This window comes from Eurosta solidaginis, unplaced genomic scaffold, assembly GCF_040869045.1.
Source record: "Eurosta solidaginis isolate ZX-2024a unplaced genomic scaffold, ASM4086904v1 ctg00001727.1, whole genome shotgun sequence".
Lineage (NCBI taxonomy): Eukaryota > Metazoa > Arthropoda > Insecta > Diptera > Tephritidae > Eurosta > Eurosta solidaginis.
The window spans coordinates 52,303-74,396 of record NW_027137253.1 but is presented as its reverse complement, the minus strand read 5'-3'; the positions used below and the strand labels follow the sequence as shown (position 1 = coordinate 74,396).

General features: G+C 33.0%; 4 non-coding genes across 4 annotated transcripts; all 4 read left to right on the top strand.

The window, feature by feature from the left end:
* The first annotated feature begins 287 nt into the window (after positions 1–287).
* Positions 288–406, top strand: LOC137236299 (5S ribosomal RNA). The gene has a single exon (XR_010948349.1). It is a non-coding gene; the product is annotated as a 5S ribosomal RNA (ribosomal RNA).
* A 5,428-nt stretch (positions 407–5,834) lies between these two features.
* LOC137236310 (5S ribosomal RNA) lies at positions 5,835–5,953 on the top strand. The gene has a single exon (XR_010948360.1). It is a non-coding gene; the product is annotated as a 5S ribosomal RNA (ribosomal RNA).
* Positions 5,954–11,259: 5,306 nt separating this feature from the next.
* Positions 11,260–11,378, top strand: LOC137236309 (5S ribosomal RNA). Its single transcript, XR_010948359.1, has one exon. It is a non-coding gene; the product is annotated as a 5S ribosomal RNA (ribosomal RNA).
* A 10,434-nt stretch (positions 11,379–21,812) lies between these two features.
* On the top strand, positions 21,813–21,931 carry LOC137236306 (5S ribosomal RNA). Its single transcript, XR_010948356.1, has one exon. It is a non-coding gene; the product is annotated as a 5S ribosomal RNA (ribosomal RNA).
* The last annotated feature ends 163 nt before the right edge of the window (positions 21,932–22,094 follow it).

The following is a 22,094-nucleotide window of genomic DNA, read 5'->3' as shown; positions in this document are numbered from 1 at the left end:
TGCATAATGAAAACTCATGCAAATGAATATACCCCGACACAAGCCAAGCGATATAAATATGTCTATAATAGCAGGCTTATTTTCAAAAATGGCATAAGTTCATTTTTGTAAAAAATAAACTTAATCTGATTTTAGTAGCAAGAGTATCTGAATACACTAAACTATAAAGTATATAACAAAATTTACTTAAATCGACTTATATCATTTAAAAAAAAAGGACAAATTCACAGCTGCGAGTATACACATTAAAGTAGCCATACTTATACCAATTTAGGCAAACAAATTTTGCCAACGACCATACCACGCTGAATACATCGGTTCTCGTCCGATCACCGAAATTAAGCAGCGTCGGGCGCGGTTAGTACTTAGATGGGGGACCGCTTGGGAACACCGCGTGTTGTTGGCATATCCAAATTTTTCTTTTATTTTATGTATATATATGTACATAAATATTTTTTTTATTAAATTGCATTTAATTGAATAAATACTTGGAATACAATTTAATATTTCTATAGATTCAATGGAAAAATTTCATACGCGCGCATACATTTACGTGCATAATAATATTAGTTATAATTTTTTACCATATCAATTATTGATTTAAAGCTTATAAGCATTCATCATATAAATACAAAATGAATCTGCATAGTACAAATTCACACTCATCCACCTATTATAGTACTTAAAATGGACGCTGATGTCCGATTATGTTCAGATATGTATATTATAATCATATTGATAATTAATAAGCATTCAATGAGAATTTTTTTTATTTATTTTTGAATGTCATGAAATTTCATTTAATTATACATATAAGTTGTAGACGTCCAATATCAATAATCAATTCAGACTAAAATTCCAAACTTTAGATGCCTTTAAGTGAAGCCATATAGGGTTACTCTAGTGTTGCAATAGAAATATTTAAAAAATTTTTTAAAATAAAATAATGTTGTTAAAACTCAACGAAGATAAGTTTTTTGATTTCTAATTTAACATATTTTATATATCCGAATTAAAATTTTGATTAGTACAAATATATTTTAAGAAATTTCACTTAATTGAGAAAAAATTCGATTTTATCAGTGCAAACTTTTGATTAAAATGCCTGACACTCCGAAAATATGAAATTCATCAATTTAAATGAATTCGTATATTAAACTAACACATTTCAGTTATCTATTTTTACATGAATATTTGCAATAACTTTAATATGTGAATTTTAATTAATTTATTAAGATGAAAAGTTTATCAAATGTAAATGGTACGTAGCACTGAAATGAAAACATTTGTCATCCATCTTTTCGCTGCGCTTCTCAAATTTTAAACAGAGTATCGCATTCTATGCGCTTGTATAAAAAAGTATAAATAGTGAGTTTGTGCTTTGTGTGCTTAAATTGATAAATATTTTCAAGTGTTAATAAAAGTTTAAATAAAATAATTAAGTGAAAATGTCTGACACAATCGCTGTTGCAAATGTTAGCTCACCAGTAGCTGCTTCTGCTGCTGTTGCTGAGAAGAAAGTTGCTGCTAAAAAAGCAACTAAACCCAAAAAACCATGGGTTGCTCCCACTCATCCACCAACTCAACAAATGGTAGATGCATCGATTAAGAATTTGAAGGAACGTGGTGGCTCATCACTTTTGGCAATTAAGAAATATATTAGTGCAACATATAAATGTGACGCCCAAAAATTGACACCATTTATTAAGCGCTATTTGAAATCGGCTGTTACTAGTGGAAAATTGATTCAAACCAAAGGAAAGGGGGCATCTGGTTCATTTAAATTATCAGCTGCAGCCACTAAATCAGGTGATGGTAAGTCAAAATCGGTTGATAAATCAAAAGCCAAAAAAGATAGTGCAACATTAAAGAAAAAATCGTCGAGTGGTGTCAAAAAGGCAAGTGGTGAGAAAAAAGCTGTTGCCACTAAGAAAACCGCCGAAAAAAAGAAAAGTGAGAAATCTAAGGCTAAAGACGCAAAAAAGACTGGCGCCGTTAAAGCCAAGCCAACCAAGTCGAAATCTGCCACCGCTAAGTCAAAGGCAACAAAAGCAAAAGCAACTGCTACCAAACCAAAAAAGGCTGCGACTAAAAAGCCAGCTGCAAAAAAGGCATCAGCTAAAAAATAAATATGCTGCGTTTTTTGTGATAATTTACAAGGACACAACATTCATTAAATGTTGAATTATCAATAAGCCCTTTTCAGGGCTACAAAATATACAAACAAAAAGATCAAAAATGTACGCAATACGTCTGTGTACAGCGTTGCTTCGCCATAATAATTAACCGCTCTAGTGTCTGACACTGTAAGTCAGCCCTACCATGCTGACCAATTTTAAAATTGATGTTTCAATTGCAAAACAAAATTAAAAATTTTCATCGACTTAGAAAAATTCATATCTCTTTGTTAATTTATATTTTGTGACCCTGAAAAGCGCCTTTTTGTTAACATTTTTTGATGTTTCAATTGCAAAACAAAATTAAAAATTTTCATCGACTTAGAAAAATTCATATCTCTTTGTTAATTTATATTTTGTGGCCCTGAAAAGGGCCTTTTTGTTAACATTTTTCACTTTTATACATATTTTCCTCAGTCGCACAAATTACTTGGAGCTTGTGTATTTGGTAACAGCCTTAGTACCCTCACTCACGGCATGCTTAGCCAATTCACCAGGCAACAATAGGCGTACGGCAGTTTGAATTTCGCGACTAGTAATTGTTGAACGTTTATTGTAATGAGCTAAACGTGATGCTTCAGCAGCAATACGTTCAAAAATGTCATTAACAAAACTGTTCATGATACTCATTGCTTTCGACGATATACCAGTATCAGGATGTACTTGTTTCAACACTTTATAAATGTAGATGGCATAACTTTCCTTCCTCTTACGCTTCTTCTTCTTGTCGTTTTTAGTAATATTCTTCTGAGCCTTACCGGCCTTCTTAGCTGCTTTACCACTAGTTTTAGGAGGCATATTTAATTTTCACAAAATCACTTCACTATCACTCACACTTTTTAATAATTTTCCAAGTGTCAAAATGCGCACCTTTAAGTGTATTTTTTCCGACAAACCATTCAACCTGTTCGTAACGATTCGCTAAATATTGCCGGCATTAATTTGAAAACATGCGATTGGGGTTGCTCAATGTACAAACGAAAAAGTATATAAGCGCAGCACAAATTGCGTTTAGGAAATAAAGTGCCCAAGCTATTCAGCTAGTGTGTGTATTTGTGAAAAAGTGTATTAAGTGAAATATATAACAACAATGTCTGGCCGTGGTAAAGGTGGTAAAGTAAAGGGAAAGGCAAAGTCACGTTCAAACCGTGCTGGTCTTCAATTCCCTGTCGGTCGTATTCATCGTTTGTTACGTAAAGGCAATTATGCTGAACGTGTTGGTGCCGGTGCTCCAGTATATTTAGCTGCTGTTATGGAATATTTGGCAGCTGAAGTTCTTGAATTGGCTGGTAATGCTGCACGTGATAATAAAAAAACTAGAATTATTCCACGTCATTTACAATTGGCTATTCGTAACGATGAAGAATTGAATAAACTATTGTCTGGAGTTACCATAGCTCAAGGTGGTGTTTTACCAAATATTCAAGCTGTACTTTTGCCAAAGAAGACCGAAAAGAAAGCATAAGTGATGTAATCGCCGATTTACATATATTCTTAGACGCCAAATTTAAAACCGTCCTTTTCAGGACGACAAAATATATATACAAAGAGATTAATTATATTGTCATATATATGTATTTATCTATTTTAAAACCTATTAAAACACTTTTTGAAAGAAAAATTTAAAAGGTCATAAGTACACTTTTGGAAAATTTATTTTTTTAACGAAATCTGCGTTAACAACTACTTCAATTAATAAAATAGTGTTTGAAAATATTCATAAAAAAGTTGACTTACATCATTTTCCAGAAGAAAAAAAACTGAGCAACATTAAAAAAGTACAGCATGCAAGCTACTACATATTGTATGTATATATGTACATATGTATGTTTGTATGAGCATCTCGACAAAGGCGCAAAAAGTTGTGGCGTGTATTCATACGTACCAAAGGTACAAACACACAACCGTGCATACATACTAATGTATGTGTTTAGCAAATAAATGTGTATATACTCGTGAGTAGGTATACACACCATATTAAGGGTAAAACTACAGTTGCTACTATCAAAATACGAATTTTCATTTTATTATTTTAACAATTAACAGTTGCTTCAGTTATTTTTGATCTTTTTTGTTTAAAAAAATTTGTGGTCCTGAAAAGGACCGTTTATAATATTTATTAAAATATGGAATTAAGCACGTTCACCACGTATACGTCTAGCCAATTGAATATCTTTTGGCATAATTGTGACACGTTTTGCATGAATGGCACACAAATTTGTATCTTCGAACAAACCAACTAAATATGCTTCACTTGCTTCTTGTAATGCCATAACAGCTGAACTCTGGAAACGTAAATCAGTTTTAAAATCTTGAGCAATTTCACGCACTAAACGTTGGAATGGCAATTTACGAATCAACAGTTCGGTACTCTTCTGATAACGACGAATTTCACGCAAAGCGACTGTACCTGGGCGATAACGATGTGGCTTCTTCACTCCACCAGTTGCCGGCGCACTTTTGCGAGCAGCTTTAGTGGCCAATTGTTTACGTGGCGCTTTACCACCAGTCGATTTACGGGCTGTTTGCTTTGTACGAGCCATTTCCCACTTTTATTTTTCACAATTCAAAATAAACACTGATCACTGAACACTTCACTTAATAAACCTAATTTTTATAAATGTGGAAATACATATAATAAAATACACAAAAACGTTTCATTTGTCCATTTTTTTTAGGGTTGCAATATTGTGCGAGTTAAAATGAGATAGAAATATTTATGCCACATAATGGTAGCTCACTCAATGTTGTGGATTTTTGTATAAATAGCAGCTACGTTCGGTAACCAAGCTATTAGTTGTGAAGTGAAGTGATCAAGTGAAGTGTTCTTGTGAAAGCTAAAAAAAGTGCTAAATAGAAAAAATGACTGGTCGTGGCAAAGGTGGAAAAGGATTAGGTAAAGGTGGCGCCAAACGTCATCGCAAAGTTTTACGTGATAACATCCAAGGTATCACAAAGCCAGCTATTCGACGTTTAGCACGTCGTGGTGGCGTAAAACGTATATCTGGTTTAATATATGAAGAAACTCGTGGTGTTTTAAAAGTATTTTTGGAAAATGTTATCCGTGATGCAGTCACTTATACTGAACATGCTAAAAGGAAAACAGTTACGGCTATGGATGTTGTATATGCATTGAAGAGGCAGGGTCGTACATTGTATGGTTTCGGCGGTTAAATTCATTTTTACGGATATATTAACACAAAATAAATATACATTCAAACAAACGGTCCTTTTCAGGACCACAATATTTTTTAACAAAGATTTCAAAATTTCTCTAATACAATACATAACAGAAAGATATGTTATTAAGATGTACATGCATATGTAGTATGTATGAATGTTCGTTTAAACTAAGTAGCATACGTATGTATGCATAATGAAAACTCATGCAAATGAATATACCCCGACACAAGCCAAGCGATATAAATATGTCTATAATAGCAGGCTTATTTTCAAAAATGGCATAAGTTCATTTTTGTAAAAAATAAACTTAATCTGATTTTAGTAGCAAGAGTATCTGAATACACTAAACTATAAAGTATATAACAAAATTTACTTAAATCGACTTATATCATTTAAAAAAAAAGGACAAATTCACAGCTGCGAGTATACACATTAAAGTAGCCATACTTATACCAATTTAGGCAAACAAATTTTGCCAACGACCATACCACGCTGAATACATCGGTTCTCGTCCGATCACCGAAATTAAGCAGCGTCGGGCGCGGTTAGTACTTAGATGGGGGACCGCTTGGGAACACCGCGTGTTGTTGGCATATCCAACTTTTTCTTTTATTTTATGTATATATATGTACATAAATATTTTTTTTATTAAATTGCATTTAATTGAATAAATACTTGGAATACAATTTAATATTTCTATAGATTCAATGGAAAAATTTCATACGCGCGCATACATTTACGTGCATAATAATATTAGTTATAATTTTTTACCATATCAATTATTGATTTAAAGCTTATAAGCATTCATCATATAAATACAAAATGAATCTGCATAGTACAAATTCACACTCATCCACCTATTATAGTACTTAAAATGGACGCTGATGTCCGATTATGTTCAGATATGTATATTATAATCATATTGATAATTAATAAGCATTCAATGAGAATTTTTTTTATTTATTTTTGAATGTCATGAAATTTCATTTAATTATACATATAAGTTGTAGACGTCCAATATCAATAATCAATTCAGACTAAAATTCCAAACTTTAGATGCCTTTAAGTGAAGCCATATAGGGTTACTCTAGTGTTGCAATAGAAATATTTAAAAAATTTTTTAAAATAAAATAATGTTGTTAAAACTCAACGAAGATAAGTTTTTTGATTTCTAATTTAACATATTTTATATATCCGAATTAAAATTTTGATTAGTACAAATATATTTTAAGAAATTTCACTTAATTGGGAAAAAATTCGATTTTATCAGTGCAAACTTTTGATTAAAATGCCTGACACTCCGAAAATATGAAATTCATCAATTTAAATGAATTCGTATATTAAACTAACACATTTCAGTTATCTATTTTTACATGAATATTTGCAATAACTTTAATATGTGAATTTTAATTAATTTATTAAGATGAAAAGTTTATCAAATGTAAATGGTACGTAGCACTGAAATGAAAACATTTGTCATCCATCTTTTCGCTGCGCTTCTCAAATTTTAAACAGAGTATCGCATTCTATGCGCTTGTATAAAAAAGTATAAATAGTGAGTTTGTGCTTTGTGTGCTTAAATTGATAAATATTTTCAAGTGTTAATAAAAGTTTAAATAAAATAATTAAGTGAAAATGTCTGACACAATCGCTGTTGCAAATGTTAGCTCACCAGTAGCTGCTTCTGCTGCTGTTGCTGAGAAGAAAGTTGCTGCTAAAAAAGCAACTAAACCCAAAAAACCATCGGTTGCTCCCACTCATCCACCAACTCGACAAATGGTAGATGCATCGATTAAGAATTTGAAGGAACGTGGTGGCTCATCACTTTTGGCAATTAAGAAATATATTAGTGCAACATATAAATGTGACGCCCAAAAATTGGCACCATTTATTAAGCGCTATTTGAAATCGGCTGTTACTAGTGGAAAATTGATTCAAACCAAAGGAAAGGGGGCATCTGGTTCATTTAAATTATCAGCTGCAGCCACTAAATCAGGTGATGGTAAGTCAAAATCGGTTGATAAATCAAAAGCCAAAAAAGATAGTGCAACATTAAAGAAAAAATCGTCGAGTGGTGTCAAAAAGGCAAGTGGTGAGAAAAAAGTGAAAAAAGCTGTTGCCACTAAGAAAACCGCCGAAAAAAAGAAAAGTGAGAAATCTAAGGCTAAAGACGCAAAAAAGACTGGCGCCGTTAAAGCCAAGCCAACCAAGTCGAAATCTGCCACCGCTAAGTCAAAGGCAACAAAAGCAAAAGCAACTGCTACCAAACCAAAAAAGGCTGCGACTAAAAAGCCAGCTGCAAAAAAGGCATCAGCTAAAAAATAAATATGCTGCGTTTTTTGTGATAATTTACAAGGACACAACATTCATTAAATGTTGAATTATCAATAAGCCCTTTTCAGGGCTACAAAATATACAAACAAAAAGATCAAAAATGTACGCAATACGTCTGACTACAGCGTTGCTTCGCCATAATAATTAACCGCTCTAGTGTCTGACACTGTAAGTCAGCCCTACCATGCTGACCAATTTTAAAATTGATGTTTCAATTGCAAAACAAAATTAAAAATTTTCATCGACTTAGAAAAATTCATATCTCTTTGTTAATTTATATTTTGTGGCCCTGAAAAGGGCCTTTTTGTTAACATTTTTCACTTTTATACATATTTTCCTCAGTCGCACAAATTACTTGGAACTTGTGTATTTGGTAACAGCCTTAGTACCCTCACTCACGGCATGCTTAGCCAATTCACCAGGCAACAATAGGCGTACGGCAGTTTGAATTTCGCGACTAGTAATTGTTGAACGTTTATTGTAATGAGCTAAACGTGGTGCTTCAGCAGCAATACGTTCAAAAATGTCATTAACAAAACTGTTCATGATACTCATTGCTTTCGACGATATACCAGTATCAGGATGTACTTGTTTCAACACTTTATAAATGTAGATGGCATAACTTTCCTTCCTCTTACGCTTCTTCTTCTTGTCGTTTTTAGTAATATTCTTCTGAGCCTTACCGGGCTTCTTAGCTGCTTTACCACTAGTTTTAGGAGGCATATTTAATTTTCACAAAATCACTTCACTATCACTCACACTTTTTAATAATTTTCCAAGTGTCAAAATGCGCACCTTTAAGTGTATTTTTTCCGACAAACCATTCAACCTGTTCGTAACGATTCGCTAAATATTGCCGGCATTAATTTGAAAACATGCGATTGGGGTTGCTCAATGTACAAACGAAAAAGTATATAAGCGCAGCACAAATTGCGTTTAGGAAATAAAGTGCCCAAGCTATTCAGCTAGTGTGTGTATTTGTGAAAAAGTGTATTAAGTGAAATATATAACAACAATGTCTGGCCGTGGTAAAGGTGGTAAAGTAAAGGGAAAGGCAAAGTCACGTTCAAACCGTGCTGGTCTTCAATTCCCTGTCAGTCGTATTCATCGTTTGTTACGTAAAGGCAATTATGCTGAACGTGTTGGTGCCGGTGCTCCAGTATATTTAGCTGCTGTTATGGAATATTTGGCAGCTGAAGTTCTTGAATTGGCTGGTAATGCTGCACGTGATAATAAAAAAACTAGAATTATTCCACGTCATTTACAATTGGCTATTCGTAACGATGAAGAATTGAATAAACTATTGTCTGGAGTTACCATAGCTCAAGGTGGTGTTTTACCAAATATTCAAGCTGTACTTTTGCCAAAGAAGACCGAAAAGAAAGCATAAGTGATGTAATCGCCGATTTACATATATTCTTAGACGCCAAATTTAAAACCGTCCTTTTCAGGACGACAAAATATATATACAAAGAGATTAATTATATTGTCATATATATGTATTTATCTATTTTAAAACCTATTAAAACACTTTTTGAAAGAAAAATTTAAAAGGTCATAAGTACACTTTTGGAAAATTTATTTTTTTAACGAAATCTGCGTTAACAACTACTTCAATTAATAAAATAGTGTTTGAAAATATTCATAAAAAAGTTGACTTACATCATTTTCCAGAAGAAAAAAAACTGAGCAACATTAAAAAAGTACAGCATGCAAGCTACTACATATTGTATGTATATATGTACATATGTATGTTTGTATGAGCATCTCGACAAAGGCGCAAAAAGTTGTGGCGTGTATTCATACGTACCAAAGGTACAAACACACAACCGTGCATACATACTAATGTATGTGTTTAGCAAATAAATGTGTATATACTCGTGAGTAGGTATACACACCATATTAAGGGTAAAACTACAGCTGCTACTATCAAAATACGAATTTTCATTAACAGTTGCTTCAGTTATTTTTGATCTTTTTTGTTTAAAAAAATTTGTGGTCCTGAAAAGGACCGTTTATAATATTTATTAAAATATGGAATTAAGCACGTTCACCACGTATACGTCTAGCCAATTGAATATCTTTTGGCATAATTGTGACACGTTTTGCATGAATGGCACACAAATTTGTATCTTCGAACAAACCAACTAAATATGCTTCACTTGCTTCTTGTAATGCCATAACAGCTGAACTCTGGAAACGTAAATCAGTTTTAAAATCTTGAGCTATTTCACGCACTAAACGTTGGAATGGCAATTTACGAATCAACAGTTCGGTACTCTTCTGATAACGACGAATTTCACGCAAAGCGACTGTACCTGGGCGATAACGATGTGGCTTCTTCACTCCACCAGTTGCCGGCGCACTTTTGCGAGCAGCTTTAGTGGCCAATTGTTTACGTGGCGCTTTACCACCAGTCGATTTACGGGCTGTTTGCTTTGTACGAGCCATTTCCCACTTTTATTTTTCACAATTCAAAATAAACACTGATCACTGAACACTTCACTTAATAAACCTAATTTTTATAAATGTGGAAATACATATAATAAAATACACAAAAACGTTTCATTTGTCCATTTTTTTTAGGGTTGCAATATTGTGCGAGTTAAAATGAGATAGAAATATTTATGCCACATAATGGTAGCTCACTCAATGTTGTGGATTTTTGTATAAATAGCAGCTACGTTCGGTAACCAAGCTATTAGTTGTGAAGTGAAGTGATCAAGTGAAGTGTTCTTGTGAAAGCTAAAAAAAGTGCTAAATAGAAAAAATGACTGGTCGTGGCAAAGGTGGAAAAGGATTAGGTAAAGGTGGCGCCAAACGTCATCGCAAAGTTTTACGTGATAACATCCAAGGTATCACAAAGCCAGCTATTCGACGTTTAGCACGTCGTGGTGGCGTAAAACGTATATCTGGTTTAATATATGAAGAAACTCGTGGTGTTTTAAAAGTATTTTTGGAAAATGTTATCCGTGATGCAGTCACTTATACTGAACATGCTAAAAGGAAAACAGTTACGGCTATGGATGTTGTATATGCATTGAAGAGGCAGGGTCGTACATTGTATGGTTTCGGCGGTTAAATTCATTTTTACGGATATATTAACACAAAATAAATATACATTCAAACAAACGGTCCTTTTCAGGACCACGATATTTTTTAACAAAGATTTCAAAATTTCTCTAATACAATACATAACAGAAAGATATGTTATTAAGATGTACATGCATATGTAGTATGTATGAATGTTCGTTTAAACTAAGTAGCATACGTATGTATGCATAATGAAAACTCATGCAAATGAATATACCCCGACACAAGCCAAGCGATATAAATATGTCTATAATAGCAGGCTTATTTTCAAAAATGGCATAAGTTCATTTTTGTAAAAAATAAACTTAATCTGATTTTAGTAGCAAGAGTATCTGAATACACTAAACTATAAAGTATATAACAAAATTTACTTAAATCGACTTATATCATTTAAAAAAAAAGGACAAATTCACAGCTGCGAGTATACACATTAAAGTAGCCATACTTATACCAATTTAGGCAAACAAATTTTGCCAACGACCATACCACGCTGAATACATCGGTTCTCGTCCGATCACCGAAATTAAGCAGCGTCGGGCGCGGTTAGTACTTAGATGGGGGACCGCTTGGGAACACCGCGTGTTGTTGGCATATCCAACTTTTTCTTTTATTTTATGTATATATATGTACATAAATATTTTTTTTATTAAATTGCATTTAATTGAATAAATACTTGGAATACAATTTAATATTTCTATAGATTCAATGGAAAAATTTCATACGCGCGCATACATTTACGTGCATAATAATATTAGTTATAATTTTTTACCATATCAATTATTGATTTAAAGCTTATAAGCATTCATCATATAAATACAAAATGAATCTGCATAGTACAAATTCACACTCATCCACCTATTATAGTACTTAAAATGGACGCTGATGTCCGATTATGTTCAGATATGTATATTATAATCATATTGATAATTAATAAGCATTCAATGAGAATTTTTTTTATTTATTTTTGAATGTCATGAAATTTCATTTAATTATACATATAAGTTGTAGACGTCCAATATCAATAATCAATTCAGACTAAAATTCCAAACTTTAGATGCCTTTAAGTGAAGCCATATAGGGTTACTCTAGTGTTGCAATAGAAATATTTAAAAAATTTTTTAAAATAAAATAATGTTGTTAAAACTCAACGAAGATAAGTTTTTTGATTTCTAATTTAACATATTTTATATATCCGAATTAAAATTTTGATTAGTACAAATATATTTTAAGAAATTTCACTTAATTGGGAAAAAATTCGATTTTATCAGTGCAAACTTTTGATTAAAATGCCTGACACTCCGAAAATATGAAATTCATCAATTTAAATGAATTCGTATATTAAACTAACACATTTCAGTTATCTATTTTTACATGAATATTTGCAATAACTTTAATATGTGAATTTTAATTAATTTATTAAGATGAAAAGTTTATCAAATGTAAATGGTACGTAGCACTGAAATGAAAACATTTGTCATCCATCTTTTCGCTGCGCTTCTCAAATTTTAAACAGAGTATCGCATTCTATGCGCTTGTATAAAAAAGTATAAATAGTGAGTTTGTGCTTTGTGTGCTTAAATTGATAAATATTTTCAAGTGTTAATAAAAGTTTAAATAAAATAATTAAGTGAAAATGTCTGACACAATCGCTGTTGCAAATGTTAGCTCACCAGTAGCTGCTTCTGCTGCTGTTGCTGAGAAGAAAGTTGCTGCTAAAAAAGCAACTAAACCCAAAAAACCATCGGTTGCTCCCACTCATCCACCAACTCGACAAATGGTAGATGCATCGATTAAGAATTTGAAGGAACGTGGTGGCTCATCACTTTTGGCAATTAAGAAATATATTAGTGCAACATATAAATGTGACGCCCAAAAATTGGCACCATTTATTAAGCGCTATTTGAAATCGGCTGTTACTAGTGGAAAATTGATTCAAACCAAAGGAAAGGGGGCATCTGGTTCATTTAAATTATCAGCTGCAGCCACTAAATCAGGTGATGGTAAGTCAAAATCGGTTGATAAATCAAAAGCCAAAAAAGATAGTGCAACATTAAAGAAAAAATCGTCGAGTGGTGTCAAAAAGGCAAGTGGTGAGAAAAAAGTGAAAAAAGCTGTTGCCACTAAGAAAACCGCCGAAAAAAAGAAAAGTGAGAAATCTAAGGCTAAAGACGCAAAAAAGACTGGCGCCGTTAAAGCCAAGCCAACCAAGTCGAAATCTGCCACCGCTAAGTCAAAGGCAACAAAAGCAAAAGCAACTGCTACCAAACCAAAAAAGGCTGCGACTAAAAAGCCAGCTGCAAAAAAGGCATCAGCTAAAAAATAAATATGCTGCGTTTTTTGTGATAATTTACAAGGACACAACATTCATTAAATGTTGAATTATCAATAAGCCCTTTTCAGGGCTACAAAATATACAAACAAAAAGATCAAAAATGTACGCAATACGTCTGACTACAGCGTTGCTTCGCCATAATAATTAACCGCTCTAGTGTCTGACACTGTAAGTCAGCCCTACCATGCTGACCAATTTTAAAATTGATGTTTCAATTGCAAAACAAAATTAAAAATTTTCATCGACTTAGAAAAATTCATATCTCTTTGTTAATTTATATTTTGTGACCCTGAAAAGCGCCTTTTTGTTAACATTTTTTGATGTTTCAATTGCAAAACAAAATTAAAAATTTTCATCGACTTAGAAAAATTCATATCTCTTTGTTAATTTATATTTTGTGGCCCTGAAAAGGGCCTTTTTGTTAACATTTTTCACTTTTATACATATTTTCCTCAGTCGCACAAATTACTTGGAACTTGTGTATTTGGTAACAGCCTTAGTACCCTCACTCACGGCATGCTTAGCCAATTCACCAGGCAACAATAGGCGTACGGCAGTTTGAATTTCGCGACTAGTAATTGTTGAACGTTTATTGTAATGAGCTAAACGTGGTGCTTCAGCAGCAATACGTTCAAAAATGTCATTAACAAAACTGTTCATGATACTCATTGCTTTCGACGATATACCAGTATCAGGATGTACTTGTTTCAACACTTTATAAATGTAGATGGCATAACTTTCCTTCCTCTTACGCTTCTTCTTCTTGTCGTTTTTAGTAATATTCTTCTGAGCCTTACCGGGCTTCTTAGCTGCTTTACCACTAGTTTTAGGAGGCATATTTAATTTTCACAAAATCACTTCACTATCACTCACACTTTTTAATAATTTTCCAAGTGTCAAAATGCGCACCTTTAAGTGTATTTTTTCCGACAAACCATTCAACCTGTTCGTAACGATTCGCTAAATATTGCCGGCATTAATTTGAAAACATGCGATTGGGGTTGCTCAATGTACAAACGAAAAAGTATATAAGCGCAGCACAAATTGCGTTTAGGAAATAAAGTGCCCAAGCTATTCAGCTAGTGTGTGTATTTGTGAAAAAGTGTATTAAGTGAAATATATAACAACAATGTCTGGCCGTGGTAAAGGTGGTAAAGTAAAGGGAAAGGCAAAGTCACGTTCAAACCGTGCTGGTCTTCAATTCCCTGTCAGTCGTATTCATCGTTTGTTACGTAAAGGCAATTATGCTGAACGTGTTGGTGCCGGTGCTCCAGTATATTTAGCTGCTGTTATGGAATATTTGGCAGCTGAAGTTCTTGAATTGGCTGGTAATGCTGCACGTGATAATAAAAAAACTAGAATTATTCCACGTCATTTACAATTGGCTATTCGTAACGATGAAGAATTGAATAAACTATTGTCTGGAGTTACCATAGCTCAAGGTGGTGTTTTACCAAATATTCAAGCTGTACTTTTGCCAAAGAAGACCGAAAAGAAAGCATAAGTGATGTAATCGCCGATTTACATATATTCTTAGACGCCAAATTTAAAACCGTCCTTTTCAGGACGACAAAATATATATACAAAGAGATTAATTATATTGTCATATATATGTATTTATCTATTTTAAAACCTATTAAAACACTTTTTGAAAGAAAAATTTAAAAGGTCATAAGTACACTTTTGGAAAATTTATTTTTTTAACGAAATCTGCGTTAACAACTACTTCAATTAATAAAATAGTGTTTGAAAATATTCATAAAAAAGTTGACTTACATCATTTTCCAGAAGAAAAAAAACTGAGCAACATTAAAAAAGTACAGCATGCAAGCTACTACATATTGTATGTATATATGTACATATGTATGTTTGTATGAGCATCTCGACAAAGGCGCAAAAAGTTGTGGCGTGTATTCATACGTACCAAAGGTACAAACACACAACCGTGCATACATACTAATGTATGTGTTTAGCAAATAAATGTGTATATACTCGTGAGTAGGTATACACACCATATTAAGGGTAAAACTACAGCTGCTACTATCAAAATACGAATTTTCATTAACAGTTGCTTCAGTTATTTTTGATCTTTTTTGTTTAAAAAAATTTGTGGTCCTGAAAAGGACCGTTTATAATATTTATTAAAATATGGAATTAAGCACGTTCACCACGTATACGTCTAGCCAATTGAATATCTTTTGGCATAATTGTGACACGTTTTGCATGAATGGCACACAAATTTGTATCTTCGAACAAACCAACTAAATATGCTTCACTTGCTTCTTGTAATGCCATAACAGCTGAACTCTGGAAACGTAAATCAGTTTTAAAATCTTGAGCAATTTCACGCACCAAACGTTGGAATGGCAATTTACGAATCAACAGTTCGGTACTCTTCTGATAACGACGAATTTCACGCAAAGCGACTGTACCTGGGCGATAACGATGTGGCTTCTTCACTCCACCAGTTGCCGACGCACTTTTGCGAGCAGCTTTAGTGGCCAATTGTTTACGTGGCGCTTTACCACCAGTCGATTTACGGGCTGTTTGCTTTGTACGAGCCATTTCTCACTTTTATTTTTCACAATTCAAAATAAACACTGATCACTGAACACTTCACTTAATAAACCTAATTTTTTTTAAAGTCAAAAGTGTCAAAAACATTTTTTATTCATCATTAATTCATAAATACATTTGTTGATATCTTATATTCTATACATGTGTTTCTTAACGTATTAATACTTATCTAAGAGTGCTCATAGCTAAATCTAAGGTTTTATAACAGTATTGTTTTGGAATATTCTTTGAATATTAACTAAGTCTGTATTTATCCAGAAAAAGCTAAAAAAACTGGATTTTAATTTTATATTTATTTATATCTTAAAACTAACTTAAAGCTAACAAGAAAGGATAGACAGAAATATATTTACAAAAGACTTAGATCTAATGAGGTTACAAACATTTTTTATTTAAGTTGAAAATCATTTTGATTGATATTATATACATAGTTTGCAAGATTCAATGAATTTATTCTTCTGTGATAGAATAGTAATTTCTTATCTATAAACAGAACATTCTTTTCATATAATACTTTTATGTGAATTGGTGACATAAATCGTCCCTCAAAGGGGAATGTTATGGTGTTTTCTTTCAACAAATATTTATCAATTAGTTTATTCTTACAATTTTTTAAGTTATTTACGCACTTTAAAGCATTTTTCACCATAAATTGATCAATTCTTTCCAATTTACATTTTTCATACAGAGTTTTATTTGAAATATATCGTCTAAAATCCTGCCTGAATGGCCTACGACTGGTATTAGTACAAACTCTAAGGATTTGTCTTTCAAATTTACGTAATCTCTCCATTTGGCTTGAAGAGATTCCAAACCAAATAGGAAATGCGTAAGCTATAATTGGTCTTATTAATTGCTTGTAACAATTGATTTTGATTTTGCCGCTCAAATCCTTTGCTCTTTTTAAAAATGATATGTACATGAAAAATATCTTCTTGGCCTTTGCTAGAATAAAATCTACATGACGAATGAATTTGAAGGTTTCATCGATGATCACACCCAAATATTTAATACTTTTTTCGTATTTTACAGTTGTATTGCCAATGGTAATGGTTGGTATGTATTGACGTGCCGAGCGATATATTCTCTTTTTTAGCCCTTTGACTGCAGTACAAACACATTTGTTTGGATTAATCTTAAGTTTCCACATTTTAAAATAATCTGTCAATTTTCTTATATAGTCATTTATCTCCTCACTAGCATTTGCTAGATTGGCTTTCGATGACAATATAAGAATATCGTCAGCATAAACGATTACAGATAGACCCTCGTTGGGATCTGGTAAATCAGCCATGAATATGTTAAACAACACAGGACCTAACAGCGACCCCTGCGGTACTCCTGCCACTATATCTTTATCAATGGAGTTTTCATTTTTATTGTATACAAAAAAAGATCTTCCTGTTAGATAGTCATATATTATTCGGCAGATGTTTTTATTAAATCCGAACATTTTGTACATTTTAAAAACTACTCCTTCAATCCATGTTGTATCAAAAGCTTTTTCAAGGTCTAAACTAACTAAGATTGTCGCTTTTCTCTTTTCTAGGTTCGCAGTTACCGTGTCAGATAATATGGTTAGCGCTTGATTAGTGCCTAGTCCGCAACGAAAACCAAACTGGAAGTCCTTCAGCGTATCCTTATCAAGAATGTGTTCTTTAATTTTATCCAGTAGTAAACCTTCTATTAATTTACTAAGATTAGAAAGTAGTGAGATCGGCCTGTAACTTTTCAGATCGTTTGCACCACATTTTGGCTTTAGAATAGGAATCATTTTTGCACATTTCCATCTTGCAGGAAAGTAGCCAAGATTATAACAATGATTAAAAAGAATCGCCACAAATTTCCAAAATGACGGACAAGTTTTGCGTAATATGAAATTGGGTACTCCATCTTCCCCGCTACTCTTTTTGTTGTTTTTCCTCCATAATAGGAATTCAATTTCTTTATGTGAAATAAACTGTTTATAATCTTCTTTTAGCTCAGATATATCATTTTCGTTTATGGAAGATAAACCATCTGCAGAGAATGTGTCATTAAAATTAAAAAACGGAATGTATCCTCTAATTCCTTCAATTTCATTAACTACATATTCAGTGTGATTAGTAGAGCCCATATTAACATTTTGATGATGAATTTTTTCGAAACGATCAGCTAATTTATTAATTTTATCAAAATTAGTCTCTAATAAGCACCCGCCTTCATCAACTAGAGGAGGTAGGTCGCTATGTCGTTTAATACCACTAAGTTGCTTAACCCTTCTATATGTATGGTTATTCATTTTCATATTTTTAAATAGGTTTGCCCAATACTCATCTTCGTGAATCGTTAGCAACTCTGAAATTATCATGTCCATGTTTCTCCTGATGGCAATCAGGGTAGATTTGCGATGAGGCTCTACACACCTATATATTTGTCTCCTGATTTTTTTCCTTTCCCTAATAAATTGGAGAATATTATTCGGAAGATTGAGGTTGCATTTCTTTTTTAGTTCTACCATAGGGACATTCTTTTTTATAGCCTTCTCAAAAGTCTTTTCCAAATTTAGTATGCACTCGTCGATTTCTACCACGCTCACATTTCTATCAGCTGGCAGCGAATATTTTTCGAGTTCATCATCTAAAATCCTGTTTATATCTTTCAAATTAGCTCGATCCCAGCAGGGAACGGTTACGGGCGGAACTTTGAGCGGATCATTAGTTATAATTATCATTTCAACCGCATCATGGTCTGAATCATAATCTAAAGTTCTCAGCGAGTTGGAGAAATATTCATGAAATTTTATTGTAACGTAAGCGGATATAAGAAAGTAATCCAAAAAAGAGTTGCTCACAGGACGCGTGGGCAATTTTGTGGGTACAACTTGTAAAAGATGAGGACCATCTAACCAATTGGCTAATTCTCTGCCGCTAACATTTGTAAAAGAATCCCCCCAATTAGGATGCCTAGCATTAAGATCACATCCAAGAACTACTTGCTTAGCTGTTACAGCGTCTATTATGTTGCTTAGATCTTCGCTTATTAATTTGCAATTGGGAGGCTTATACATGGCTACAAAGGCCACTTTTTCACCACCTACTAATTCAATTTCTATCGCGATATTTTCTATGCTATTGCATATTGTATTTAACTTAGAATATTTATAGCACTCCTTTACACAGATAGCAGTGCCTCCTCCGTTATTCTCAGTACGATACTGAGCAACAAAATTATACCCATCAAATAGTATTTTGTGTCTGATATTGAGTTTATGCTCAGCTATCAGAAGCACATCTGGGTTGTGCCTTTTTAGGAATATGTTAAGAAAATGCCTCTTTTTTTTTGATACTAGAGAGTTTACGTTTATGAAAATGCATTTTAGGTGTCTAAACATCCAAACGCAATGTCAAAAATAGATTAAAAAGTGCTTGTGATTTTTCCTCATCACTGCTCATTGCTTTATAACTTTTGGAAAAGTTTTCTATTTTGGTTAGACACCCAAAAAAGTCTTTTCCTAGTAGTCTTTTACAATCTTCGTTGATAGCGTTAAATTTTACATCGAAACCAGATTCCCTAATAGAATTTGGCTGAGTAACGCCACTTAATTTTGCCGCATATGATACACTTTTGTTAATATATGATGCTGCAGCCGATCTTGCTGCTGGATTTTCTGCCTTTTCGATTTTCTTATTACCTTTAGTTCTTAGCCTGTTTATTATTTCTATCCTTTTCGGACATTTTTTATCATTGGCCGTATGGCCTTCTCCTAAACAATTTGCGCATTTGACTGGCAGTCCTACGCGCTTCACTACTTGTCCTGAAGATTTGTCGGTGTAAACGAAATTATCTGTATTCAGGTGTTTGGGAGGGACTTGGCAGTTTCCTGGCCCGTGCGACTCACTACATTTGACACACCTAAATGGCATGTTACAGTTACTTGCAACGTGTGAAAACCGTTGACAATTTTTGCATTGAATTGGTGAGTCATTTTTGAAACCCTCAAAGCTCACCTTGCAGTTTAAAATATATTGAATTTTTTTAAATTCGGCTACGTTAGAGTCCCTAGATATTTGGACTAACCAGTTGTATTTTAGCTTTTTTAAATTTATTATCTTTACACTTATATCCAAGTTATTTAGGTAGTCTAATACTTCACATTCTTCATATATGTGTGACAACTTTTTGATAATCATAGTGTAGGGTTTAACCTCATTTGGCGTAAATGTATAATAACAAATTTTACTGTCATTTAGATATTTTTTAATTATAATGTAATCTTCCATGGTTGATGGGCTAACATGGGTAACGTTTTTATTAATTATATTGAAACAAAAATTTTTGTGACCCAGTAGACCACTAAGCCTTGAGGCTATTTCTTTGATATTAATATTATAACATACATATATTGGAGGCTTGCTCCTTTTATTATGGTTTTTGATACTCACATTTGTTACTTTTCTTTCTTGGGTTACTGCAGACGCCATTAATTCCGCTGCCTCCCTTTCATTGTTCATGTTGTCAATTGTTCCCCTGTTCATGCTGTCCTCATCGTCTCCAATTCCATCAGTGTATTCAACCTCTGTATTATAATTTATGTCTGTCACCTCCTGATTCGATTGTACTTTAGGCACACTTGCACTTGCACTAGCCGTTTCATATGCTTTGAGCCGATTTTCCAGCTCGTTAATTTTATTTTCAAATTGTTTATTTAAAATCAAAAGTTTTTTGTTGTATTCAACAATTTTAGAAAAATCGGAACTAGAGTCCAAAGACCTATCGTCACACTCACGATTATTGCGTCGCCTTTTTTCCCGCCGACTCTTCTTCTTCCCATTTTGGGAAGGTTTAGTCGGACTGGATTGTTTTAAATATTGATTTATTGTCTTATCATCCCCTAGGGGAGCAAAAGAGTTATTAGTGTCCATTTCACTATAGCAAATTCAATTGCATACACTACACCTAGTAGCTATTGTCAGTAATCACTTGCTCTTTACTTTGTACGAGCCATTTCTCACTTTTATTTTTCACAATTCAAAATAAACACTGATCACTGAACACTTCACTTAATGATTTTGTTTTCCAACCTAATTTTTATAAATGTGGAAATACATATAATAAAATACACAAAAACGTTTCATTTGTCCATTTTTTTTAGGGTTGCAATATTGTGCGAGTTAAAATGAGATAGAAATATTTATGCCACATAATGGTAGCTCACTCAATGTTGTGGATTTTTGTATAAATAGCAGCTACGTTCGGTAACCAAGCTATTAGTTGTGAAGTGAAGTGATCAAGTGAAGTGTTCTTGTGAAAGCTAAAAAAAGTGCTAAATAGAAAAAATGACTGGTCGTGGCAAAGGTGGAAAAGGATTAGGTAAAGGTGGCGCCAAACGTCATCGCAAAGTTTTACGTGATAACATCCAAGGTATCACAAAGCCAGCTATTCGACGTTTAGCACGTCGTGGTGGCGTAAAACGTATATCTGGTTTAATATATGAAGAAACTCGTGGTGTTTTAAAAGTATTTTTGGAAAATGTTATCCGTGATGCAGTCACTTATACTGAACATGCTAAAAGGAAAACAGTTACGGCTATGGATGTTGTATATGCATTGAAGAGGCAGGGTCGTACATTGTATGGTTTCGGCGGTTAAATTCATTTTTACGGACATATTAACACAAAATAAATATACATTCAAACAAACGGTCCTTTTCAGGACCACAATATTTTTTAACAAAGATTTCAAAATTTCTCTAATACAATACATAACAGAAAGATATGTTATTAAGATGTACATGCATATGTAGTATGTATGAATGTTCGTTTAAACTAAGTAGCATACGTATGTATGCATAATGAAAACTCATGCAAATGAATATACCCCGACACAAGCCAAGCGATATAAATATGTCTATAATAGCAGGCTTATTTTCAAAAATGGCATAAGTTCATTTTTGTAAAAAAATAAACTTAATCTGATTTTAGTAGCAAGAGTATCTGAATACACTAAACTATAAAGTATATAACAAAATTTACTTAAATCGACTTATATCATTTAAAAAAAAAAAGGACAAATTCACAGCTGCGAGTATACACATTAAAGTAGCCATACTTATACCAATTTAGGCAAACAAATTTTGCCAACGACCATACCACGCTGAATACATCGGTTCTCGTCCGATCACCGAAATTAAGCAGCGTCGGGCGCGGTTAGTACTTAGATGGGGGACCGCTTGGGAACTCCGCGTGTTTTTGGCATATCCAACTTTTTCTTTTATTTTATGTATATATATGTACATAAATATTTTTTTTTATTAAATTGCATTTAATTGAATAAATACTTGGAATACAATTTAATATTTCTATAGATTCAATGGAAAAATTTCATACGCGCGCATACATTTACGTGCATAATAATATT